General features: G+C 41.5%; 1 protein-coding gene across 10 annotated transcripts in view; it reads right to left on the bottom strand.

Annotated features, from left to right (window-relative positions):
- Positions 1-27866, bottom strand: part of stau2 (staufen double-stranded RNA binding protein 2) — a 320197-nt gene that overhangs the window by 125708 nt on the left and 166623 nt on the right. The window lies entirely within an intron of this gene.

Below are 27866 nucleotides of genomic sequence, written 5' to 3'. Positions count from 1 at the left end.
GCACTCCATCAATCACACGTGGCAACTTCAAACTGTCCTGTTTATCACGACTCTTTGCTTCCTGCCATTACCCAATTCGTTATTCATAAAATTAAAAGAAAGAACTTTGGATGCTGAAAATCTGGGGACGGCACGGTGGCACAGTGGCTAGCACTGCTGCCTCACAGCACCAGAGACATAGGTTCGATTCCGGCCTTGGGTATCTGTCTGTGTGGAGTTTGCACATTCTCCCAGTGTCTGTGTGGGTTTCCTCCCACAGTCCAAAGATATGCAGATTAGGTGGATTGGACATGCCAAATTGTCCACAGTGTTCAGGATGTGTAGCTTAGGTGGGTTATAGGGGGGCTGGGTCTGGGTGGGATGCACTGAGGTTCGGCGTGGACTTGTTGGGCCTAAGGGCATGTTTTCACACTGTAGGGATTCTAAGTCTAAGTCTAAGAGGAAAAAAAACCAGAAAAAGCAGAGAAACAGAACTGGGTTACAGTCCTGAAGAAGGGTTACGAGACACAAAATATTAACTCTTGTTTTCCTTCCAAAAATGCTGACAGACCTGTTGAGTTTGTCCAGCAATTTATATTTTATACTTCTAACTCCATGAGTCCTTATCTTGTGGATTAAGATACCTCATTAAAAATTTATTAAATATCTTTTGGAAGTTCAAATATTTTACATTCTCTGGTTTTCCGTTATCTAACCCACTTGTTACAGCCAAAAAAGCAACTGGATTTGTCAACCATGATCCATCTTTCACAAAAGCATGTTGACTTTATTTGATTGTACTATGATTTTCTCAGTGTATCATTAAGATTTCCTAATAAGCGATACCAGCAATTTCTTGATGACCGATGTCAGGCCAGCTGGATTATAGATATCTTTCTGTCCTTTTCTTTTTTCAATAGTGATGTTATATTTATATATAGTGTTTGATCAAAAGGGAAATCCTAATTCACAATAAATAATGTTATGCAATGCCTTATTCATGCAATCTCTACTTACAAGGCAGTACAGAATCTGGAACAAAAGCAAAAACAGAGTTAACGTTTCGGGTCTGGTGACCCTTCCTCAGAACTGAGTTCTGACACATGTAAGTAAGTGGGAACTGCCCTGGAGACTTATACTTCCAAAAGGTCAATTCCTCCCTGTCCAGGATCACCTGTAAATGTATCTGACCGTAAGCTACAGCAAAAGACTTACGACACATCCTCATGACCTACCTTGATAATTACCCAACAATTTTACAGCATCAAAATTTGGATGAACACCTGCTTATCTCCTCGACCCCAATCAATACCCTTGAACACCTGACTAGATTCTTAACCACCTGATTACCTCTCCTAATTACACCCCTCCAGCTAAACCCGACTACCCTCTTAACAAGACCCGGAAACTCACTAAGCACTTGACTGCCATCCTTACCCAGCTAAATCCATCAACCAGCCGACTGACCAACCAACTGGAAACTCCCAGAAATTATATCTGCTTATGCTAGATTGGGAAATAATTTGCCATGGTGTGTGCAGCATTGCCACTGACAGCAAATGTTCAGAGCAATTAAGAAACAAGTTTACAAAGAATATCAGAAATAATGGGAACTGCAGATGCTGGAGAATCCAAGATAACAAAGTGTGGAGCTGGATGAACACAGCAGGCCAAGCAGTATCTTAAAAGATGTGCTCGTAAGATGCTGCTTGGCCTGCTGTGTTCATCCAGCTCCACACTTTGTTACAAAGAATATCACGTTGTCTGACAAGTTTCTATTCAAGCATAAAAAAATTGAATCTAGGTTAACTACACAGGAAGTTAAGTAAATTAGCATAAGGCATAGCTGAATCCCAAGAATAAGAAAATGAAGGTTACAAGTAACATTCTGTGTGAGCTATACGAGTATGTGGATGTGGAGCATAGGAGTGCGCAAGAAGTGGTCCCCTTTAATATGCACAGTCTTAAAAGGACCATTTAGTGCACAAAGCGGGCTGCATACAGCAATGGAAAACTAACCAGAACATTAATTGTAAAAAACTATAAAGCAGATTTTCTACATGTTATGATTTCATATGGGTATTATACTTACTTAAAGTGAAGTGTATTATCCATTCCAAATTTTCTATAGCCAGCTCATTCATATATTTTTGCCAAATTAACATTGATCATATGAATGCACATTGGGAGTTGACTTATGGAAAGAATGGAACACTGCAGGTCAGTGAAGGCATGGCTCTCCAGGCAAGTTATAATGCAGATAAGCATTTGTCTCCATTTGATGGCTATTGAAGTAAAGGCAATACTGTGTGAAGTGGTCATTTAAAAAAAGATTCTCGCAGCCATTCTACAACAGTGTTGGTCTGAATTAGAGCAAAAACAGAAAATAACTGTGGCCAGCAGAAAAAAAACTTATAAAATATGTTTGAAATCCATTGCAATCAACTAGACAAAGAGGAATTTCATTTTATATTCCCCAACTTCTGCAGCAAAGCTGAACACCAGGAATGTAAAGGCAATTGTGACAAAAATATGAACAATACAAAACATGTGTGTGACATCTCCCTTTGGTTATCATTTTTATCACTTGTCCAAATCTGGGAACATTTCCTCATTTCCACTGTCACATCAGTCCAAAATCCTGAGTTGAATAGTTCCTTGCCACAATTTCTTAAACTAATATAAACAGGTAACCATGCAAAGGAAAAGGTGGCCCAAGGGGTTGTAACTCACTCAGAGATAGCAGGAAGTGCCAATGCTGGAAAATCTGAGATAACAAGGTGTAGAGCTGGATGAACACAGTAAACCAGGCAGCATCAGAGGAGCAGGAAAACGTCTGCCTTTCTGCTCCTCTGATGCTGCCTGATCTGCTGTGTTCATCCAGCTCTACACCTTGTTACCTCCATGCCCTAGTTTTCTCACAAAGCTGGACGGCATTAGGAAGTAAACACTACAGGTTTCTCAATAATTTAGGTACTGGGTTTCAATCGGGAAGTGTAAAGAGACTTGTGCTGCATTGCAGACTCCATTACACATATAAAGTACTCATATTTCACTTCCCATCAGCATTTAAGTACTTACAGTCTGTCCATAGTGATACGTTTTTTGTTTCTTTTACTTTGCTGCAATCCCTCAGAAATTAATAACTTTTAAAACAGAGGAAATTCTACATGCAGAAATACCAGGAAAATGTTACTGCAATAAAAACTACAATCAATACAGACAAAACATTAATCAACAGACAACTGATACATTAACAAAGAACAAGGGAAGCTTTGTGTTCACTAACAAATGGTTTCAGAATATGCCTTATGAAACTCCTGTACTGTACACCACACTACTGGCAGATACGTAGATGTAAAGGGTAATTCCAAAATCACTTCTCATTACACTGGGTTGAAACTTCCAGTGTCAATTAACAATCATTCCACTCCTCCTGACTGTACCGGATTCAATTGTCACCAGGAAGGCACAGCTTGACCAATTCCCCTCTCATTCAGGTCACAACAACCCTCAAAATCCAAAATTACAGAGTCCTATCTTGGAACATAAGAACTCGGAGAAGAAGTAGGCAATTCAGCCCCTCAGGGCTGTCCCACCATTTAAAACAATCAAGGCTGATCTCTGATAACAAGGTGTCGAGCAGGATGAACACAGCAGGCCAAGCAGCATCATAGGAGCAGGAAGGCTGACTTTTTGGGCCTAGACCCTTCTCCAGAAATGGGGGAGACGAAGGGGGTTCTGAAATAAATAGGGAGAGAGGGGGAGGCGGATAGAAGATGGATAGAGGAGGAGATAGGTGGTGAGGAGACAGACTGGTCAGAGGCGGGGATAGAGCCAGTAAAGGTGAGTGTAGGTGGGGAAGTAGGGAGGGGATAGGTCAATGCAGGGAGGACGGACAGGTCAACGAGGCGGGATGAGTTTTGTAGGTAAGAGATGGGGGTGGGGCTTGAGCTGGCAGGAGGGAATAGGTGGGAGGAAGGACAAATTAGGGAGGCGGGGGTGAGCTGGGCTGGTTTTGGGATGGGTAGGGGGAAAGGAGATTTTGAAGCTTGTGAAGTCCACATTGATACCATTGGGCTGCAGGGATCCCAAGGGAAATATGAGTTGCTGTTCCTGCAACATTCGGGTAGCATCGTTGTGGCACTGCAGGATGCCCAGGATGGACATGTCATGTGTGGAATGGGAGGGGGAGTTGAAATGGTTCACGACTGGGAGGTGTAGTTGTTTAGTCCGAAACCGAGCATAGGTGTTCTGCAAAGTGGTCCCCAAGCCTTCATTTGGTTTCCCCGATGTAGAGGAGGCCACAACAGGAACATTGAATGCAGTATATGAACATCTGCTTGATGTGGAAATTCTTCTTGGGACCTGGGATAGGGGTGAGGGGGAGGTATAGGGGCAGGTGTGGCACCTCCTGTGGTTGCAGCGAAAAGTGTTGGGTGAGGTGGGGCTGGAGAGGAGTGTAGAGCGGACAAGGGATTCACTGAGAAAGTGGTCCCTCCGGAAAGCAGATAAAGGTGGGGAGGTAAGAATGTCTTTGGTGGTGGGGTCGGATTGCAGATGGCAGAAGCGTCAGAGGATGATGCTTTGGATCTGGAGGTTAGTGGAGTGGCACGTGTGGGCGAGGGTGATTCTGTTTTGGTTGTTATTGCGGGGAGGGGGTGTTGAGGGATGAGTTGCGGGAAACACGGTTGAGGGTGTTCTTGGCCACTGAGGGGGTAGATGTTGTGGTCCTTGAAAAACAAGGGTATCTGAGATGTACAGGAGTGGAATGCCTCATCCTGGGAGCAGATGCAGCAGAGGCGAAGGAATTGGGAATAGGGGATGGCATTTTTGCAGGAAGGTGGGTGGGAGGAGATATATTCTAGGTAGCTGTGGTGGGATTGAAATGGATATCGGTTTCTAGGTGGTTGCTGGACATGGAGACAGAGAGGTTCAGGAAGGAGAGAGAGGTATTAGAGGTGGTCCAGGTGAGCTTAAGGTTGGGGTAGAAGGTGTTGGTGAAGTACAGCAATGAATCCATTTTGAGCATTTATCCCAGAATCATTCTCTTTATCCCATGAGACTCATTGGTTTGCTGAAACTGCAGTCTTAAAAAGACTGACATAGCCTGTGGATTTAATTCCCAATCACCACACCACTCTCTCAGCAAGATGAAGAATGGTTTCCACAGAAGGGCACATCTAATCAGTGGCACCTATGTGAAATTTGTCAAATAAGCTGGCTCAAACATTAAACGCAAAAACTGAAAGAACTGCAGATGCTGAAATCCGAAACAAAAACAGAAATTACTGTAAAACACGTCAGCAGATCTGGCAGCATCTGTGGAGAGAAATCAGGCCTGGCATTTTGGGTCCAATGACCCTTCTTTAGAACTGATGGTAGTTAGGGGAAGGTTGGCGTATATAACTGACTGAAATGTTTAAAAGGAGTTGAATACTCACATGGGGAGTGAGAAACTGGAGTCCCACACTCGCGTTTTCGAGTTAAACAAAGGTAATTACATTGGCATGAGGACAGATCTTGCCCTAGTAATCTGGGCAGGAAGACTAAAAGGTAGGGCAGCTCATGAGCATTAGCAGGTGTTTAAGCAAATATTCAATTGTTCCCAAATAAAATATATTCCAAAGAAGAAAAATTGTAACAGGGCAAAAACATCCATAACTAAGCAAGTAAGTTAAAGATAATATAAATACTCAAACTTAGGCATACCAAACTTAGGCAAACGTAAGTGGGTGGATGGAAGATCAGGAAATTTTTAAATGTCAACAAAGCGTTACTAAAAAAGTATACATACCAACATTTTCCTAGCTACTAGTTCCAAAGAAGGGTCACTGGACCTGAAACACCAATTTTGATTTCTCTTCACAGATGCTGCCATACCAGCTGAGTTTTTTCCAGCAATTTCTGTTTTTGTTTCAAACACTAAACCTTTTGGTAAACTCTCCAGCTAGTCACAGATCACTTTCACAACAAAATGTAAAGAATCAGAGATAACAAAGAGTTGTGACACAAAAATGTGGTTCCTGCCTTCACTAATAGCAGCATAATATAGTTATGGCATTAGAGTTATCAAAATCTCAGAGATTAATCTGCTTGACACAGGTTGTGAAACCTTAATTATAGGCACCATCATCAGGAATCAAATCCAATCTTAAAAATGGACTCTTCACAAAAATTTTAGTCAGATCACAATCAACCAATGAGAGTATTCAAAAGCAGATCTTTTGGCACTCTGTCAGAAAAAAACAGCTGTTGATATTCTATTGTGGGAGTCAAAACAGTCGAGCTGCTTCCCTCGATGGCTTGCCAATTTGCTGGAACAGGAAGTTCTTTCACGCCTTCCCTCTTATATTCAGGTTCACACACAAGACTGAAATAAATCACATTTGATTTAATTACTCCTTACTAGCCAAGGAAAAGTTGGATTGCAGTTTATTGACTTTAAGTATCAATGAACTCTTTCACATCCTGTGCAGATGATGTGCCATGCATAGTAAAATGACTTATGGAGTCTACAAGGGATAGCCTAGCTGCTGAATGGATTTTCTTAATTTTGATCACAATATAAAATGTGGACTAAGATGCAATTAGTTGTCTTTTTACCATGAAATGCTCATGACTACAGATCATAACCTTGGAATATCTATGGACATACTATACTTTTAATTCCAACGTGTGTTTTGTTTTACAAAGATGACTGTGGAAGTAAATTCAATAGTTGTCTGGGGAGAAGCATTTTGAATAGTACACCTGTACAGAGTAGGGGAAGCTTCAAACAAAAAATCTAAAAAGGAGAGAGTAACTAATCTAATACCTTCTCCGCAGAAGGTCACATTCAACAAATGTGTTTGTGTTTTACCCTCCCAAGGCCATATAAAAAGCAGGGTATAAAAACGAGCTGATCTACATGTTGTTAGTGCCTGATATCCTCGACCGTGAAGGTCACAGTTTGCGAAAAGCTATTAAACACACTTGCACAGCAGTTAAAGAGCCTATTGAAATACTGAGGTGCCTTAAAATGAACATTTTCTAGTATTTATTGTATTACATGAGATCTCACATTGCTATTGTAAGTAACTTGCTTTTCCCAAACATAAACAAATTTCAAGTAAATTGAATCAAAAACAAGGTACAAGAAAGGTCAGAAGAAACACCAGAATCACAGCATCTATGATATTCCATTGAACTGACGTCAAAGATTTATCTGGTGCCATATGTACCTGATTATCAATGCAGTGTTTGAGAAAATGTCAAGTTTTGATCTTGGATAGAATGACAATTAAACTTCAGGCGATGGTCAACAGGACAATGGTCATGTTGACAAATTGAGTAGTTGTCCCACTGTCATTAGGATTCAAATAGGTCACTGACCCAGGATAAACTACCAGCTCCTGCATGGCAGCCCTTCTTAGGTGGGCCCCAATCAGGTTATCCATGTTAGGTGGTCCTTGCAGGTAACAGTCTGTCTCAGGGAGCTGTCTATTTCAAATAAAAAATGGGCCAGAAGAGAATGAGGCAACACCCTGGGAACAGTTCTCCAACAATTTGGCGAGAAAGCAGGGTGGTGTCTTCTTAATTTTACTGAGATCGACACACTTCATGCCAACTAACTGTTTATCCTCTGAAAATAGAAAACCATCCTCAATTGTTTATGGGTTGTACTTTGTCTTCATCTAATTAACTGATGTATCATATCTAAATTGCTACTTCTTAACAACTTAATAAACTATTGGAAATGCCTCACAAATAGCTGACTGCCTGTACTAGGTAACAATGGTCATGATTCCCCAAAATCTAATGAGAGGAAAAATATATTTTTTCACCCTGTTATCAGCCAGTGACTGTTGAAAGGAACTGTGATAAGAATTTCAATCAACCTACAAAGCCAAGAATCATGAAATCAACTGTTTAACTACCAGCAACATCCACTGCAGCGGCCACAATATCTACAATATAGAACAGTACTGCACAACAATACAGCACATGGTTTGTATTTCTCGATTTCCTGTTCATGGGTCTGTTTAAATGCCTCATAACATTGTAACTATATCTGCAATCTATCTACACTTCATAAATGACCAAGAGACTAACCCTCAAACCTTATTCCTAATCCATGCACGTGTGTGTGCATGTGAGTTTTGCAATATTGTGGTGACTTCAACCTGAAGAGTGCACTAACAAGATACCATCAAAATGTCTCCTGTCCGACCAGAGGCTCAAATGCCCTTGACCATTGTTACACAACCACCAAAGATGCCTACTGCTCCATTCCCCACCTACATTTTGGTAAATCAGACCAGAAGGTTCTGCTCCTTCTCCTGGTTTATAAACAGAAACTGATGCATGAGGATCTGGTACAGAAAGTCTTACAATGCTGGACTGAGGTAGTGGATGAGTTCCTACCGCACTGCTTAGAGTTGGTGGACTGGTCCACATTCAAGAACCCAGTGGCCAACCTAAATTAGTATGCCCCTACCATCACAGACATTATCACTAAGTGTGTAGAGGACTGCGTGCCAAAGAAGTTAATCTGAGCGTTTAGCAACCAGAAACCACAGATGATCCAGGAGATCCACTAAATCCAGGTCTGAGGTCTTCAAGTCAAGTGACCCTGAACGATACAGGAAATCCAGGTACAATTTTCACAAAGCCATGAGGGATGCCAAGACAATACCAGACTAAACTAGAGTCCCATACTAACAACAAAAACACACATCAACTGTGGCAAGGCTTACAGGGCAGAACTAGCGACACAGCAAAGTTGAGTAGCATAACTGGCATCAGTGAAATGAGATCACATGTCCCAAAAGCCATAGGTGCGCCTATATCTACAGTCACTGCCGCAGACATCAGATTAGTCTTCTTGACATGAACCCATGCAAAGCAACTGTCCCAGATGGAGTCCCTGGCTGTGTATTCGGATCCTGTGCAGATCAGCCAGTGGGAGTATTCGTGGACGTCTTTGGCCTCTCCTTACTCTGATGTGAGCTTCCCATCTGCATCAAGGAGACCACTATCATCCTGGTGCCAAAGAAAAATCAAGCAGCTTGCCTTAATACCCCAGCCCAGTGGCTCTGATCTCCAGAACAATGAAATGCTTTGAGAGGTTATTCACAGTTCAAGTCAATTCCAGCCTCCTAGATTGCCTTGATCCTTTGCAATTTGCCTATCATTGCAATAGTGTCTGCCATGGACCTATTTCCCTGGCCCTACACTTATCCCATGAAGACACCACTAGCTCAGGTCTAAGGGTGGAGGCAAATCTAATTGTTCATTCAATTCTTAAGTTGTGGAGGCAGAAGTGAAAGCATTCTCTAGCTCTCTTAAGCTGGTAGTGCAGCAGTAAAGAGCCAGTTCAACACAGGTCACTGTTAATGCAGGGTAAGCTTTCAGGAAAAGCTCGCAAAGTTTACGCCCTCTGCTAATTATCAGGTAGTAGAAAAAAGGCTAAGTGCACACAAGTACCAAAAAAGTAATAAATCCTTAGGAAATAGCCTAACTAGATGTACTTGGAACTTTAATGGTTTAAGCAGCTTGTTTTTGACATGTGTACAGGGCACTTAAAAACAGGGGCAACTTACAAAATTCTCCTTGAAATAATTCTTCTTGAGGACTTTTAAAAATCCAACCCCTTCCCAATAAAAATGTAGCTAATGGAACAGAGTGACTGAGTCCAGGAAGGCTGCCACACTGACTGATGACTATGAACTAATCCATAAACCTCTGTTCTTAAAGAATCCCCTTACTAATTAACCCCAACCACTGGGAAGCAGAGAAATGGAGGGAGCAATGGAAAATGGAGCACTTATGGGAAAGAGGGACATGCTGGGAGCCTCTCTCAAGACAAAAAGGCTAAGATGAAAAGTGAGGCCAAAAAGGCCATGTTTTCTCTGTTGAAAGATATGGCATGTCCAGGCAACTACCAGAGGCTGCAGGAAAAACCTGCAAGGTTCGCCCAATGGTATCAATGTGGACTTCACCAGCTTCAAAATCTCCCCTTCCCCCACTGCATCCCAAAACCAGCCCAGCTCGTCCCCTCCCCGCACTGCATCCCCAAACCAGCCCAGCCTGTTTCTGCCTCCCTAACCTGTTCTTCCTCTCACCCATCCCTTCCTCCCACCACAAGCCACACCTCCATTTCCTACCTACCACCTCATCCCGCCTGCTTGACCTGTCCGTCTTCCCTGAACTGACCTATCCCCTCGCTACCTCCCCACCTATACTCTCCTCTCCACCTATCTTCTTTTCTCTCTGTCTTCGGTCCGCCTCCCCCTCTCTGCCTATTTATTCCAGAACCCTCTCCCCATCCCCCTCTCTGATGAAGGGTCTAGGCCCGAAACATCAGCTTTTGTGCTTCTGAGATGCTGCTTGGCCTGCTGTGTTCATCTAGCTTCACACTTTGTTATCTCTGTTCCTTTGCAGTTTCTTTGTCATCCTCACCACTTGCCTTACCACCTACTTTACTTTTGAAATATCACACATGCCTCAATATTTAGTTCCCTATGGCTTTGTTCTCTATCCCTTCCTATAACACTCTGGGCACCATTTTCCAAATAACTACCTTGCAATACTGCCATATCCTCATCCTTTGTAAGCCTTCCTTACCCCTTTTCCAAATATTACATCCATTTAATTAGTTTGAGACCCTCTCTACAGTCTAAGTTTTTCAATTCACCAGAACATTGGTCCTAGTATTGTTCAAGCGTAGCCCATTCCACCAGAACAGCTCCCTTCTACTCTGTACTGGTGCCAGTGCCCCATGAAACACATTTCACCACATAAATCTTTGAGCCATGCATTTAACTCTAACTTTATTCACCATATGTCCAGTTGCCTGTGACTCAGTTAATCAGAGATTATTTATTTATTGTCACATATATCTTGAAGATGCAGTAAAAAGTGAATACTAATCTGCTAATTTGGCTCAAATTATAGCCCTTTAAAACTCCAAATACCCACACACTCATTCACAACGACAAAACAAAAGAAAGAAGATTTGACAAATATTATGAGTCGAAAAATATAGGCAGAACAAAGAACAATTCTGGGGATCAAAAATCCTAATCATTCAAAGATTTAGCTCTTGCAAGTTATTTTGATTTTAGCAATGGAACTGTTGATTGCATAGTGATTGCTGTTCATAATATTCAGCCGACCAGGTAGACCTAGGTATTAGCTTGCATTAAAATTCTTTTACATCTCTGTGTTTTTTTTTATCTTTTCACTCATACAGAAGGAGAGAGAAAGTTTCTGTTTACTGGCCCTGGATGGTTCATGCTACATGACTCACACAAATCTAAAGCAAACTGCAGCTCAAACAACCCATAGGGTTTCATCAGGCACTTTTTCCCGCTCTTTTCAACAGTGTAAGAGTCTCACTGCCCTAAGAGCAACATTGTCTTATACACCTAAAAATTTACACCGAGTGACTTTTTAAGTCAGGAAGCTGTATTGATATTTTAACGAAATAGCCATGTCTGACTTCCATTCCAGTTTTATAGCTCAAGAAGGAAAAATCTGTGTTTCAGTACAAAAGGAATTCAGGGATTTCGACCTGGAAGAGGGCAGCAGAGTGGTGACACTGATTGGCTGACATGGCATCAGTGCAGTTATTGCTTCCAGAAGGTGGTTTGCAGAGGGGCTGTTGTCAAGTGAAGGGGTAGGCAGCCAGTGCAGGAATCCCCTGTTATTGCACCGCCACCCCTCTCAACAAGTATACCATTTTTGATACTGTTGCGGGGGAGATGACCTATCGGATGGTAACAGCAGCAGCAGCCGCCAGACTGGTGGTGACACGGCTGGCTTTGCTCTTAAGAAGGGAAGAACAAAGAACACTCAACAGTTAGCTACTTTTGTGGGTGTAAAAGAGACTTGAGGATGATATGTTGCCTCCCTGGTGCCAGGGTCCAGGATGTCTCTGAACGGGTAAAAAGGATTCTTAAGGGAGAGGATAAATGGCCAGAGGTCGTGGTGCATATTGGTACTAACAACATAGGTAGGATGAGTGACAAGGTCTTGCAGCAGCAATTGTGGGAATCAAAAGTAAAAAGCAGGACCTCCAAGGTTGTAAACTCGGGATTACTGCCTGTGCCACATGCCAGTGAGGCTAGAAATAGGAGGATAGTTCAGCTCAACACATGGCTAAACAGATGGTGTAGGATGGAGGGTTTCAGATATCTGGACCATTGGGATCTCTTCTGGGGCAGGTGGGACCTGTACAAGAAGGACTGGTTGTATCTAAACCGGAGGGGTATAAATATCCTGGCTGAGAAGTTTGCTGGTGTCACACGGGAGGATTTAAACTAGCTTGGCAGGGGTCTGTGAACAAAAGCAAAGGCGAATTGGCTGAAAGGAAACTAGAGAATAGGGCCAGTAAGATTCAGAGAAAGAGAGTAGGCTGGATGTGGTTGTGAAACAAAGTGGGTCTGGTGGATTCAAGTGCATCTGTTTCAATGTAAGAAGTGCAACAGGTAAGGCAGGTGAATTCAGAGCTTGGATCAGTGTTTGGAACTATATTATTGTTGCTATTGCAGAGACTTGGTTAAAGGAGGGACAGGATTGGCAACTTAATGTTCCAAGATACAGATGTTTCAGGCAGGATACAGAGAGATGTAAAAGGGATGGGGGAGTCACACTACTTGTTAAGGAGGATATTGCAGCTGTACTGTGGGAGGACACCTTGGATGGTTCATACAGCGAGGCAATATGGGTACTGCTCAGGAACAGGAAGGTTGCAATCACAATGTTTGGGGTTTACTATAGGCCTTCCAACAGCCAACAGGAGATAGATGAACAGATCTGTAGGCAGATTTTGGCAAGATGTAAAGGTAACAGGGTTGTTGTCATGGGTGATTTTAACTTTCCATATATTGACTGGGACTCACTTAGCACTTGGGGGATGGATGGGGCAGAGTTTTGTAAGGGGCATCCAGGAAGGTTCCTTGAAACAGTATGTAGATAGTCCAACTAGGAAAGGGACCGTACTGGACCTGGTATTGGGGAAATGAGCCTGGTCAGGTGGTCGACGACTGAGTAGGGGAGTAGCTCGGGAACAGTGATCACAATTCAGTAAGCTTTAAGGTATTGCATTTTGTAATTAAGTAATTACTTAATTGCATTAAGTAATGCATTTTGGAAGCTCTAATCCAGATGGAATTCCAGATAGTGATGAGTATCGTCAAAGGAGACTGTAGGATATAGATCGATTGGTGACTTGGGCAGAGAGATGGTAGATTAAATTTAATCTGGAAAAATGTGAAGTAATGCATTTTGGAAGCTCTAATCCAGATGGAAAATATACAGTAAATGGCAGAATCCTTAAGAGTACCGATAGGCAGAGAGATCTGGGCGTACAGGTACACAGGTCACTGAAGGCGGCAGCGCAGGTGGAGAAGGTTGTCAACAAGGCATGCTTGTGTTCATCGGCCAGGGCACTGAGTTTAAAAATCGGCAGGTAATGTTGCAGCTTTGTAGAACCTTAGATAGGCCACATTTGGAATATTGAAATATTCAATTCTGATTGCCACACTACCAGAAGAATGTGGTATCTTTGGACAGGGCATAGAAAAGATTTACCAGGATATTGCCTGGCATGGACAGCATTAGCTATGAGAAGAGACTGGAGAAATGTGGGTTGTTTTCACTGGGATGAGGGGTGACCTGATAGAGGTCGACAAGATTATGAAGGGCATGGACAAAGTGGGATGGACAAGCTGTCAGAAGCTTTTTCCCAAGGTGTAAGAGTCAGTTACTAGGGGGCATAGGTTTAAGGTGCAAGGGGCAAAGTTTAAACGTGATATACCAGGCAAGATTTTTACACAGAGGGTGGTTCGTGCCTGGAACTTGCTGCCGTGGGAGGTAATAGAAGCAGATACAATAGTGACTTTTAAAGGATGCCTTGAAAAAATACATGAATAAGATTAGAATAGCGGGATATGGTCCCTGTTTTAGTTGTGACGTGCAGCATGTTGGTGCAGGCTTGGACAGCCAAAGGGCCTGGTCCTGTGCTGTAATTTTCTTTGTTCTTCATTGGATATGCCCATCCCCCTTTACTAGGTACGTTTTGTGCTGGGACCAGTGACAGTGGGAGTTGTCCTGAGATTGCCTGTGGATCGGGTCGAGCAGTATCACAAACATTAGCATCCTCAGTGGTCTCTGAGATACACAGTGCAAAGGAAGCTGTTTGTCATGATTCCTTTGATTCCTTTCCCAAATACCTTAAATATGTCTTCTGGTCTTTAACTCTTTCGACATTCTCATAATTATTTTCTGCACACTCTTCAATACCTTTACATTATTCCTAAATGAGACCTAGAATTGGAAAAACATTCTCCAAACTGGAAATAAATACTCCACAGGATGCTAAATGAATGTTTTATTCACAACAATTTCCTTGCTCTTGCATTTTCTGCCACTAATGGTCTATTTGGATTAATCGCTCTTAATTGTTTTAAGAAAGTTATTTTGCAGAACTTCACATGAAGACATCTCTACCAGTCACCCACATCGATAAGTGTAATAAAAAAGGTTCAATTTATCTATTATTCAATATCTGAGAGCACTGGAGGCAGTAACATCCTAAAATAATAGCTGACATATTAGTGATGTTTGTAGAAAAGGTTCTTTTAGAATTCTCAAGCTTCTTGCACCTATAGTAGTCAATATTAACAATTCAAAACGCTTTCGTAGCGAATTGGCAGCATGACATTGGGGCAGGTTTCATTTTCCACTGATTTGGAAAATACTGCTAAAATTTTGAATTTTTTAATTTAGAAAGAATTATAATAAGGCTATAAAAAATATTTCCAAAAGCATTTTAACTTCAGTAGGAAGAAAATTGAATGCAGTAAAAATCTAGCTGTCAATTCACTATGAACCTGCTGGTTCACTGTCAATTCACTATATTCCTGTTGTTGGCACAGACTAATTTCACCACCAAAGTTTCTGTTTGCGAAGAGGTTGTAAATTGAGAAGCAAAGGGAGCTGCCTTAGACAATGGGTGGAATTTTAACCCTTAAGAACAGTTTTGGTTTCGAGAGGAAGAAAAATCCTAAAAAAATTCTCAAACCTCAACGCAATCCCCTCTAAACCATCAGCACCCACACACTAATCTTCGGGTTCTAACTGAGAATGGAACTAGAAGTGAAAGAATAAACCATTCATAAGGAGTAAATCACAATTTTAAATATTTTAAATAGGTTACAATCCTCAGACTTTTTCTACATTCCAGCTGTAATGCTGGCTGGCTGTGTATCCAACCTCAGGAAACCTTCCAACTTAAAGAGGTAAAACCTTCTGCATGGAGAAGGTTAGCGATTTTCCTGCCATGTTTGTCGTCCAGGAAAAACTTGGCATTTTCTCTCTGTTCTCCCAAATAAACCTGTTTACATCCCCAAGAAGCGGATAACCACTCTCTGACCAGGATCAGATGTCCTCCACAGCCCAAAATTTCCTCAGAGATCCCCATATCTTCCAGAGGTTCCCCGCTGTCTTCTCCTATCCTTCCAAAATCGCCCACCATTCATGATCTCTTCACGCTTCCTATTAAATGCTACTTCACCCACTGATCTTGTTTAACTTCCTCTCCATCCACTGCTGCAGCCCAATGGCAAAGACTCACTTGCCCAGAGGCCAGCCACCCTCCCAAATGTAGTTGGTTGCAACAAGGACACAAAGCTTAGATTGATCAATCACAAAATTGGCCCCTATTTCAAACATAAGATTAGGTATGGAGCTCTGCATTTCTTTATGATCATTTCACAAGATGATTTAAAAAAACATATTTTCCATGAAGGATCTATCCTCTTAAAGCATTACAAAGGAGATTACTACAAAAATATGTTCTATACACAGAGCCTCATAAGTTTATAAAATCACAAAATACCTTAGAAGATCCCACTCTAACCCAGAATGCCTTTGAAAGTTATGGTTTATACAAAAGTTCAAGAAACAGGTGAGGCTAGCTGAATGCTTTTGTCATGCAGTAGCAACACCAGTGGTACTTGTCACTGACAGGTGGCTGAACTCAAGCCAAAAAGATGCTCTGCCCGTCACACAAATGAGAAATGTAGAATATGAATTCCAGTGCTGATGAGGTGCCAGGTTTGTTGGCTGTATATTTTGAAGACTGACAGAATGTAGCAAGCAATAAGTCTGGCTTTTGCAACAGGATCCCCAGCGTACACTTGTAAAAGTCAAAACACAGTTGTTAGAGCTTTTTTGACTATGGACAGAAAATAAGAAATATAGACACTAACTAAGAAGGAGATGAAGTACAAGGAGTTGTTGAGATATAGTAGGAACTGCCGATGCTGGAGAATCTGAAGAAGGGTCTCAACCCGAAACGTGAGCTTTCCTGCTCCTCTGATGCTGCTTGGCCTGCTGTGTTCATCCAGCTCTACACCGTGTTATCTTACAAGGAGTTGTTAGCAGCTTTTGGTGGGGGGGAGACAATCTAACTGATACAGCTAATACTAAGTTACATATTAGGGACATTGAGTGCAGACAAAGTGGCACCATGTTCTGGGCTCAGGGCAGCTCAGTGTAGGAACAAGCCTCTGACTGGTCAGATTGCACTTTAACAAATGACTTTGTGAGGGGACTGAAACAGAAAAGAGTCAAGTTAGCCACATCAATCTTTTCTCTCTCAGTATCTCTGTAAAGTTGTCACGTGAAGTAGAAAAGCTAAATTCAGAATGCTGCAAAAAAGTTCTAAAACCCAAAAGAACAATGTAGACCTTGGGTCCCACCAAGCAACCGTGAACTACAGACTGATCATTGTGCAAATAACATTGAAGCATCACTGAAGAATTGAGAATTATGAAATCACCCCATCTAGCTTTACGATTTCGGTCTAGTGATACAGAACTGTGCTCCTGTGCTTCTTTCTTTCCCTTCCATTCATAATATTTGTATTTTTTCATTATATGTGTCAGTGAGAGAGAGGGAGCTTTCAAAAGGTGAAGTTGAAATACCAGAAACAAAAGTTTGGAATCCTGTTTTTTTTTTACTGTTCTTGTGAGTTAAGAGTGTCACAACAAATAGTTAATATTTACTGCTAATGAAGAAATCTGGTGCTATCCTGGGTAGTAATGAGTCAGAGACAAATTAGGATTTGTGTTAGTTTAATTGAATCTTCACATTTGTCAGGAGTCTGGGAATGGTGTGATTTCTAATACACAGTCCTAGTGGTCGTGACACAGTGTCCAACATTAGATATAATGCTACAATTTGGCAACATTTGCTAGACAATCCTGAGTGTATGACAAATTACACCAACAATCAGTTTGGTATTGTCAGTTCGACTCACAGTTTGATGTAACCATGTGTCCTGGAAGCAACTTACATTAACACACAGCTCCCTGTTCTTTGCAGATACGAAGAACAAGTACACTTGTTTCAATTCAACCAAACAGGTGTCAGCTGTTCACTGGCTCACATCCCAAAGCAATGGTCTGACCCATCACAACCAATGTGCCCAATGCTGGCTTTTTAAGCATCTCCAATTCTAGCTGGCCAATATCAATTCTCAGTAATCATCAAGATGTTAAACAGTGCTGACAACGGGAAATTGCTTAGCCCTAACCTGCTCACTGAGACTCAGCGTGAATTCTGCCAGAGCCACTCAGGCCCTCGCCTCATTATAGTCTCGACCCAACGACAGACAAAAGATTGAACTCCTAAGATGCGATGAGTGTGAATGCCCTTGAAACAAAGGCAGCATTTGATTGAGAACAGCATCAAGGAGCCATAGCAAAAATCACATCAATAGAAATCAGGGAAAAAGAGTTGTTGGTGACAAACAATTTTAGTCCAAGAAGTTTCTCAGGGTAGTGCCCTAAGTTCAAACATCTTCTGCTGTTTCATCAATGACCCTTATTCCGTCATGAGGTCAGAAGTCAGGAGACTCATTGACGATTACATAATATTTAACACCATCCACAACATGCCAGATGATGAAGCAGGCTGTATCTAAATGCAAGATCTGGAAAATACCAAGGATTCAGCTGATAAGGAGAAGTGACAGCTGCACTACACAACTACCAGGCAATGGATATCTCCAACAAGATAGAACCTAACCATCGCCCATTAACATTCAATGGAATTACAATCACAGAAAGCGAACTAGACTAGCCATATGTACACTGTGGCTACAAAAGCAGGTCAGGGACTACAACCTCTGCTGACTCTCCAGTGCCCAGTCACCATCTAGAAGGCACAAATCAGGACTAATGGAATATGCTCTGTACATCTGGAAGGGTGCAGCTCCAATGACGCATGAGAAGCTCAAACACCATCTAGGACAAAGCATCCAACTTGACTGATACCCCATCCAACACCTTCAACATCTCCTCCCTTCACCATTAATGCCTAGTCATCATCGATGTACAGTGGCAGCAGTGAGTACCATCCACAAGTTGCACCATTGTAACTTGTCAAGGCTCCTTAGACAGCAAGGATCCAGGAACTACATTATTAACAGCATTGTGGGTGATTCTGCAATCCAAGGACTTCAGCAGTTCAATTAGACAGCTCATCATTTTCTACTCCAGGGCAATTATGGATGACAATAAAATGCTAGCTTAGCTGAAAAAATTAAAAAATCACTGTGCCACTGACGTTAAACCACTACCAAAGTTCTAAATTCTGGGTTTCATTCTCCAGGTGTCCTTACCTTTTTAACTCCCTCTCCTCCTTTAAGATGAACCTTAAAACCTAGATCTTTGAAAGTGAGATGTTTTATTGGACTAAAGACAGCTCATAACTGTGAGTTGCAGCTACTGATTTTAATCACAATCTTTGCAGAACTATGTAGCCTCTTGCGGCACCTTTATATTGCACTGTTGGATTTGGACAGCAAGGCTCCAGTCTCGATATTCAGCCACCAAGCAACGAGCAGAAGTGGAGTTTGCATTAACCTGTAAGACTTAAAAAATGTTATGTTCCCACTGCCACTTGAATAAGGTAATGTGAACAGTTTATACTTAATGTCAAAAGAACCACAAGTCTGCTGTCAGCTGCTGCTTTTGAATCACAAAAGCACTTGACTGATGACCCAGGCGAAGCAGAAAACACTTCATGTGTGAAATTGCAATGGCCAACCTTTTAATAAATGACCACAAATCAAAACTGTTCTCACTTTATTGAAATCATACGCTGAAGACTGAACAGCATGTATTGTTCAGTTTTCTGTACACCAAGAAATTATAGACCTTGAGGTTGAACAAGTTGAACAGACATCATATGTTGTTAGATTTATACTGCATTTAGCCAGGGTATTTTTGTTTATGACATTGGGTTAAACAAAACAGAAAATGTTCCACCCTCATTGCCAACTCGAATCAACTTCCAGGCAGCCTTTGACAAATGCGCTCAATAGGTACTTTAACCACTTCAATTGCCATCTTGCTTCTGCCATGCAGTAGCGGTGTCCCCCCCCTCCACCCCCAACTATCTCCCCAGAAGCAGTGTTCCAACTGACAAATGGATGGAAGTAGCTTCCTGGTGGCACACCCTGGAGTGAGCAATGCATCATTTAATTTTTCAACTCCTCACACCTTGTCAGCCACAAGTGCCACAGGGCCGACCCTATAGCCTCAGAATGATGGCCTAGGAGCTTTGGCTGCTTTTGATTTTTAAAATTTCAAATAGTCTCCAGAGACTACCTCCATTGTGACACCCTTTCATTCTGCTAACTATGCTGGCAGTGAGCTCCTCTCCTCTTTGGATTTCTAGCTGCCCAGAGCTTTGGGCACACACATATACTCTAAATTCTCCCTCACAGTTCTGATTCTGACATTTCAGTTCCAAACCATGTTTCATCCCAGCGTCTTATTTGGGAGACAGAAATTAAAGTCAATGCCCAGTTCAGAAAAAAAATCCCAAGTGGGACTGATCATAATGAAATTATTCCTAAGGCGGAGAAAGCACTATTGAAAGAAATATATAAAGTGATTCAAAAAGTAATATTTATTGTTTCCCGGGTGAATCCTGATATTATACTCTATTAAGTTAAAGATGAGCAGCAACCATGACATAACCTTAAATAATGAATGGTATGGACGGCCTTTTTATGTTCAAGTGGTGGACATTACATAACTGTTACCAAGCAACAATTATAAAATAGTAACCTTATCAATCAAGCCAACAGCATAAATCACGTCAAGGTTAAATTTGTTGTCTTGAAGCCACTCCAATGTATTTTTTTAAAAAGATGACAAACAAAATTAGTTTCATGATTTTGATGCAAATCTCTTACTTCAGCCTGAGGTACGGTTCCTGCAGCCTCCTGCATCTTACAACAGTTATTCTTCCCATGTGAATTCACAATGAACTGCAGTCGGTCCTTGTACTACATGCCTATTACAACAAAGCTTAACCATAGACTTAGGCAATGACCACATCCACCCTTTCCATCTGAAACAAAGAAACAGCAATCCTTCCCGATTTTTTCCTTTCCCCACCTGAGCAACAGTGAAGCTAAGGGAAAAGTGCATTCCATTTAACCCAACCGAGGTGTGTTAAATCAACATAAACTGGGAATTGAGCCTTCACTTCCTTTGCTCAACCTCAGAATCATCAGGAGGGTCTTTTGATCACTTAATTCTGCAGGAATAAAGAATGTCATGATTGACAATGAATAAAAATAATCTGCAGTTTGTTTCCCTACAAACTATACACACAAAATATAAATGAGCAATTTCAACATGAATTTCCGTTTCTTGATATCTTTTGTGGAATGATAGCATTTACAGCATTGGACAAAGTTGGCCTGATATTGTTTCCAAGTTTGGAACAAAAAATTTCTAGGTCCTAAATCACCCTGAGGAGAAGATTAAAAGCAGTCACAGTCTCCAGTTTTCACAGCTACTGACTGTTAATTGGTTGATGGGAGACACTGATGGTCAAGTAGTAGCTACAGAGTGGAAGTACAGTCCAAATTCCACAAATACAGCTTCAGTTTGAGTACATGATAGATGTGACTAGGAGTTGATGCAACAGTGACGGAAGATGAAAGGGAGTGGGCTGGAACAGCTGCTTCGCTGACACTGATCTGGAGATCTTCTTGGCGGTGATTGTTGTGTATTTACGTAACATGTTACATTGACACTTTCAGAGACTGATCGTGTGACAAAGATGGTAGTGATTGTAATGAGGTTAGCCAGGTGGACCTCATAGAAGAGTTCCCTGATTGGACTAGATTAATAGCCCCAATCAGGGAGACCTGGCTGACAGATATAAACAGGAGTGTCAGAGGTTCTGCTCAGTCAGAGTTGGATCAGTATCAAGGACTCTCCAAATATAAGTAAAGGGTGACTTAGTGATGGGATAATGGTCTCTGTGGAGTTATTTCAGTGGTGATGAGAGTGAGATGCTACTGAAAAATTCACTTGCAACTTTTGTCTTTGAGTTGAAGTAAGCATTCCTGGCATCATGCTGTTATTTGGGAAGCTTGATTTGATTGATCCTGTCACTGAAAAGTGAGCCCAGTATGTGGAAAGAATGCGTTTTATTTTTTGGGCAAATGACATTGGGACAGATGTAAAGTAATCAGTAATTCTCCTGGCAGCTTGTGAACCCACAGCCTTTTTAGTTATTTAGAGACTAACTTTCCCTCAGGCACCACATACTAAAACTTTTCAAGAGTTGACAGATTTGGTTGAAGAATATTATGATGCCAAGCCTTTTCTAATTGTGAAATGTTATTGGTTTTACTTGGCAGTTTGAAAACCAAAAATTGTATTGGGATTTCTGACTAGGATAAGTTGACTGGCAGAGCCATGTCACTTTGGCTTAACTCTTAATGAGATGCTGAGAGACTGTTTGGTAATTAGAATTAATGCTGTAACAATGCAAAAGCACCTGCTAGCTGAACTCAACTGGACTTCAAACAGGCACTACAACTTGCTTTATTATTGGAAAATGTGGCAAGTAGAGCATTTGAGTTGCAGGGTATACCAAAGGAAGTGGACACTCTTGTCAGCCTGACTGAGCTTGGGCAACACCACTTGAGTGAAGGTAATTGCATGGCCACACCCAGGGCATATTCTGAACAGAGGGACTCAAGGTTAGGCTATAGCAAAACCCCAAAACAAAGCCAAGCCTCAGGAAAACAGTTAAAATTTTCATTAGGATCCAGGCTGGCAAGCCATTGTAGTTGCTGCAAGTATGAAGACCTGAAAGTGCAAAAGAGACCCACGAGACCTAAAACGAGCAAGAGAACTCATAGGCTGGTATTCAGGAGAGTGCATACCCTGGAAAGCCCAATTACATCTGTTTACACCAGTTAAATTGCTGGGCAACATCCAAGTCAGAACCAATCAAAATAAACATCTGCTTAAATTGTCACCCTGTTCTAACAGATGTTGAAACAAGGGCAGTTGTTTCAGTAATCACAGAATCAGTCCTTAACATCACTCTGCACTCCAACCTGGACGTTTGGGCAAGACCTCAGCTAGACTTGGAACCTACACCGGGGAACCTTTACAAATTAAGGTCACAACTTTGGTTCCAGTCTCTTATGAGAAGCAGACAATTGAGTTACCACTTATTGTAGTAAGAGGCTTGGGACCCAGGCTTGACGGGTAAAATTGATTGATTGAGAAACAGACACCTAGAAAATGGCTGCCTGAGTGAAGTCCTTATTAAATATCTGGACATTTTACAAGAAGGTTTAGGGAATATCAAAGGAACCAAGGCCACCTTCATTTTGACCAGGGAGCAATTCCACCAGTCGGCAAGGCCTACTCAGTACCATTTGCCTTATAACAAAAGTAGAGGCAGAAATAAGCAAAGGAATTATTAAACCAATCCAGTTTGCAGAATGGGCAGTACCAGTCATACTGATGTCAAGCAAGATGGGTTGGTCCGCCTTTGTGGGGATTTTAAACAGAGGGTAAACTGCTTTCGCGGCTGGATATATACCCAATCCTTCGCATAAAGGATTTATATGCAGAGCTGCCAGGGGGTGCTGTCCTTCATAAAGCTGGGCATAAGGCACGCTTACTTGCAATTGTAGTTAGTTAAGAATTCTCAGAAGTATGCTACAATTAATACCCATAAGGGTTTGTACCACTGTACCAGACTGCCACTTGGAGCATCATCAGCCTTTGCTGTTTTTTTCAGTGAACAATCAAGAACATCTTATAAAGGTCTACCTCAGGTCACCATTTATTTCGATGATGTGCTACTAACAGGAATAGCAATAAGGAAAACTTAAAGTTCTTAGATGCTTCTCTTAGGTGGGCATACACCTTAGTGGAAAAAAATGTGTTCCAAGCACCCTAAGTCACCTACTTGGGCTATAGGGCCAGTAAGACTGGATTATACCCTTTGGAAGATAAAGTAAGGGCGATCAAAGTTGCTCAGGCTCCCATATCAGTACCGGAGTTAAGGCCTTTCCTTGGGCTGGTGAACTATTATGGAAAATTCATACACAACCTGGCCTCCTTCTTGGCACTTTTGCATTGCATCAACGCTTAACAAAGGGTGAGCCTTGGATATGGGTGTATAACAAAGTCATAAATTTCAGAGAAGTGAGGAAATAGTTATCATCCTCCAAAGTGTTGGCACACTATGATATCAAGTGAGACTGGGTATTGACATACAGTGCCTCCCTGTATGGCATCAAGATAGTATTAGCTCGTAGAAGGCCCAATGGAGAGGAATGCTTAATAGCGTATGCATGTAGAACTTTGGCTAAGGCAGAGCGTAAAGATGTCAGATAGAAAAGGAAGGTTTGGCAGTGACATTTGGAGCAAGGACATTCCACCAATACTTTTACGGACATAAATTTGTGATGATAACCAACCACAAAACCCTGCTACATCTACTTAAACACATCAAGGCAGCGCTGCCCATAGCTTCAGGCTGAATTCAGTGAGGTTCAAATACTAAATGTATATAATTACAAGTTGGAACACCATCTGGGAGGCCAAGTAGCATTAAACACCTCCCGCTGGCAAATGCACCACCAGTGGTACAGCCACTGGAATGGTCCATAATGTTTTTAATTTTTCCAGACACACTTCCAGTCATAGCTTACCATACTCTGGACGCAGAAAAATCGTGTCATGGCGAAACTGAAACAGGTGATGGTAAAGAGGGAAACCAAAGGGCTGTCACAAACAGATATGGAACCTTTCCGTACTTGGAGACACCAGATCACAGGACTGCATATTGTTTTTGGGAGCAAGAGTCACTGCAAAGGTCACTGTCAGATACAGGTTGAACTCCTCCAGGGTCATCCTGGGGTTTCCAAAATGAAGATATTGGCAAGAAATTATGTCTAGTGGCCAGGTCTAAATGCAGACCAAGCTGCATTGGTGGTGCAATTGCAGATGGCAAGAAACACTGGTCTAGCCAGTGGCACCCACATCCCATGAAATAATAATAAAAAAACTACCATGGCAAGATTTGAACACAGGTCCCCAGAACATTGTCCATGGATTAACAAGCTAGTGAAAATACCACTAGGTCACTGCCTTCCCTTTACAGTCAGTAAAAATAAAAGGAATTCACCCAAGGGAAGAAGTGACCAGTGCAGAATAAACAAATGTTCTCCACCCTAACCCACGAATGCCCTACATGGATGGAAATGCTTTAAGGGTGAAGGTATAGATTTGGAAAGCAACAGGCAGCCTCAGAAACACCTTGCTTTAAGTGGAAAGAAGTGAGGTAGTGCCATATTTTCTGTGGTACATTTTGCTCTGTCAACCCTTCCCATTAAAAAAATGTTTGGCACCATAGGACTATATGATGAAAGTACAGAGAGCTGGAACTCCTACATAGAAAGATTCCATTATTTTATTCAAGCGCACAAAACTGGAGCAGATTATAGCTATTCCTGAATGCCATGAGGTGGGGTGATGGAGAAGTTTAACTGCTGAGGAGTCTGATATAGCCAGAAAAGCTGGGTTCCAAAACGTCTGAAGAAACAGGCTTATTGTGACGCACCAGTCATATGTAACTATTCTAATCCTGATTTCCACCGCATGGTCCATAGCCTTCTATGCTATGGTGTTTCGAGTATTCATCTAAACAGTTCTTAGATGTATCGCAGGTTCCTGCCTCCAGCATCCTTTCAGACAATGAGTTGCGGATACTCACATCACTGGGTGAAAAAAATTTCCTCAATTTCCCTCTAAATTTCCTGGTCCTTGCTTTAAAACTAAATCCCTTATTAGGAGACCCCTATACTGAGGAAAATACTTCTCCCTACCTACCCAGTCTACGTCTATGTATGCCTACCCTGCTGATTTCAAGAATCTATAGACATGCCCATCAAGTTCCCTCAAATCCTCTATTTTCTAGGGTCCTATTGATTAACATTGTCATCTATTGCTTTCCTGACATTCAGCTGGACTCCCTATTATGCTTGGAGCCCACCTCTTATGCCCTCATGGTGCCAGGAGGGTGATGACTCCCTGCCCTACTCAAATACACACAGAACATGTTCCCTGAAATCTTTGTTCATCCAATGCCATTTGTGTACCAGTGGCTGCATGGTCCCATAAGTAATGCTTCCATTTGTTGACTTGCACCATAACTGGATGCCTTTTGTGCCTCCTGATCTTTACCCAGTGTACCTCCCATGCAGAAGTCAAAATAATTTGTCATTTTCAAGATCTCCTCTTGAGATTTTCTCAAGGGCTACCATTTTCATTCGACAATTCCTTTATTAGATGATGTTGTTACATAGCAACAACACTCTATTTGCATTGATATGCAGGGTAGTTGGGTTCATGCACACACAGACTTGGAATAATTTAACAAAATCCACAATAATTATCAACTTTCCTTTTAACTTAGAGCCACTCAGAAAAGCATTAGTTGCTCAGAATAGCTGCTACATATTAGAAGAAACAAAATGTCACATCACCCAAAGCATATCTTTCAAAAAGTGCTAAGGTCACAGCCAGTGTATTTTCATCACAAGCACACAGCTGAAACATTTAAACCAGGCAGTTACAACCCTATTCACTGCACCTTGATCTCATCTTCGATTTTAAATTTAACAATTGTAAGTGTTTATTATAATAGAATGTTGTAGATCCTTTCCATGAACAGTAATTCGTGACCTTGCATAGCCCTAAACTAGTCATTCCACATTCATTTGCAAGAAACTCATTCCCTCACTGATTTGAAATTTTCTTGAGTCGGTTAGCTGAGCACTTTATTGATTACCGGTCTCCTTCGCAACCTCCAACTCACTCATTCTTGCAGCCTCCTCATCCTTCCTCAAGTTCTTACAACCTCCTTCTCCTTACTTCCACTTTTTATAGCCACCTTCTCACTCCTTCAGTCCTTCTCTAGTTTCATTCTCTTCTTACCCTTCTTACAGCCTACTTCCCCCACCACTCCTTACAGTCCCACTTCTACTCCTCACCACCACTCTAAAACCTCTACTTCCCTCCCCAGTCTTTTTATGACTTTATCTTCCTTCCTTCCCTGACAGTGATTGAATTAAGTTGGAATCTAGAATATTAAATGCGAACAAAGTAAACTTCATTTGAGGGTGAGGTCTCTTACAGAGATGGGAAACTTGACTAAAAGATAGAACAGTAGATATTATTTTTAAAATTAATTTATGATTTGCAACCAAGTCCATATTTACATAAAAGCTTTTCAATCCTGTTCCAACATTCAGTAAGATCATGGTCAATCTTCTACCATAAATTCATCTTTCCACACAATCCCAAGTCCCTTAATTCCCTTAAGTTTCAAATATCTTTTTGTGTTGTTGAAAAAAGACACATTTGTTGATACAGCAAGAACTGCAGATGCTAGAGTCAAGGATAATGAAATGTGGAGCTGGAGGAACACAGCAGGCCAGGCAGCATGAGGAACAGGAAAGCTGAAGTTTCGGGTCAGGACCCTTCTTCAGAAATGTCAGCTTTTCTGTTCCTCTGATGCTGCCTGGTCTGCTGTGTTCCTCCAGCTCCACACATTGCTATATTTTGTTGATGCTTTTGAGGACAATTCTCATAGAATTAGATTTATTTTCACATGTACTCAAGTACACAGGAATAGAGTAAAAAGTCTGCAATGTCACCCCACATGGTGCCATCTTAGATACAAAGTACCTAGATACAAATCTTAGGTACAAAATAGAGATTTATATCAAAAGTTAAATTACCTTACAATTATTCACAGTATAAGTTAGAAAAATAAGAACTGAAGAGAAAAAGATAAAAATGGTGTACCAAAGGGAAAATAACATTCTACTGTGTAAGAGGACAGTAATGATGACTGGCAACTAGCCTGAGCTTGCGAAAAACTCACAACAGTGTCCAGTATTAGATGTAGTTCCACAATTGCACAACATTTCCTATATAATTCTGAGTACTTATGTGTACTAGAGGCTACATATATTAATACATCAGGTCTTGTTCTTTGTAGACAGAAAGAGAGAGAATCATACAACACAGAGGAGGCTGTTTGGCACACAGTACTCTAGCTGTGGCCAAACCAAAGTTTGTACACACACTTCAACTATTTCAACTCAACAACACTGGTGACAGCCATTGTTTGGCTAATTTCTCAAGGCAATGCCTTGACAAATCAGAGTCAACCTACCTGGTTTAAAATTTAAACAAATTGGCAGTTAACTGTCAGGCACCATCTAGCTGGTACATTCTACATGGTAATGCCTGTACCAATTGGAGTTCATTTGCCAATGCATCAGCAGTCTCCTCTCATACAATATAAACATAGTTTTCACTTTACTTTGGCATTTCTTGTGAATTATCTCACTGAGTTCAAGACAAAACATTGACAAAATGTCTCATTCTTCAGCAAAACTCAAGTTCCGTGCTACCAAATGATCATTTATCAAAAGTCCATCAATCTATATCATGAATATACTCAACAATCGAGCATCCACA

This window comes from Stegostoma tigrinum, chromosome 5 (genome assembly GCF_030684315.1).
Source record: "Stegostoma tigrinum isolate sSteTig4 chromosome 5, sSteTig4.hap1, whole genome shotgun sequence".
NCBI classification, from domain to species: domain Eukaryota; kingdom Metazoa; phylum Chordata; class Chondrichthyes; order Orectolobiformes; family Stegostomatidae; genus Stegostoma; species Stegostoma tigrinum.
The sequence above is the reverse complement of the archived record's forward strand: the minus strand, read 5'-3'. Positions and strand labels throughout refer to the sequence as shown.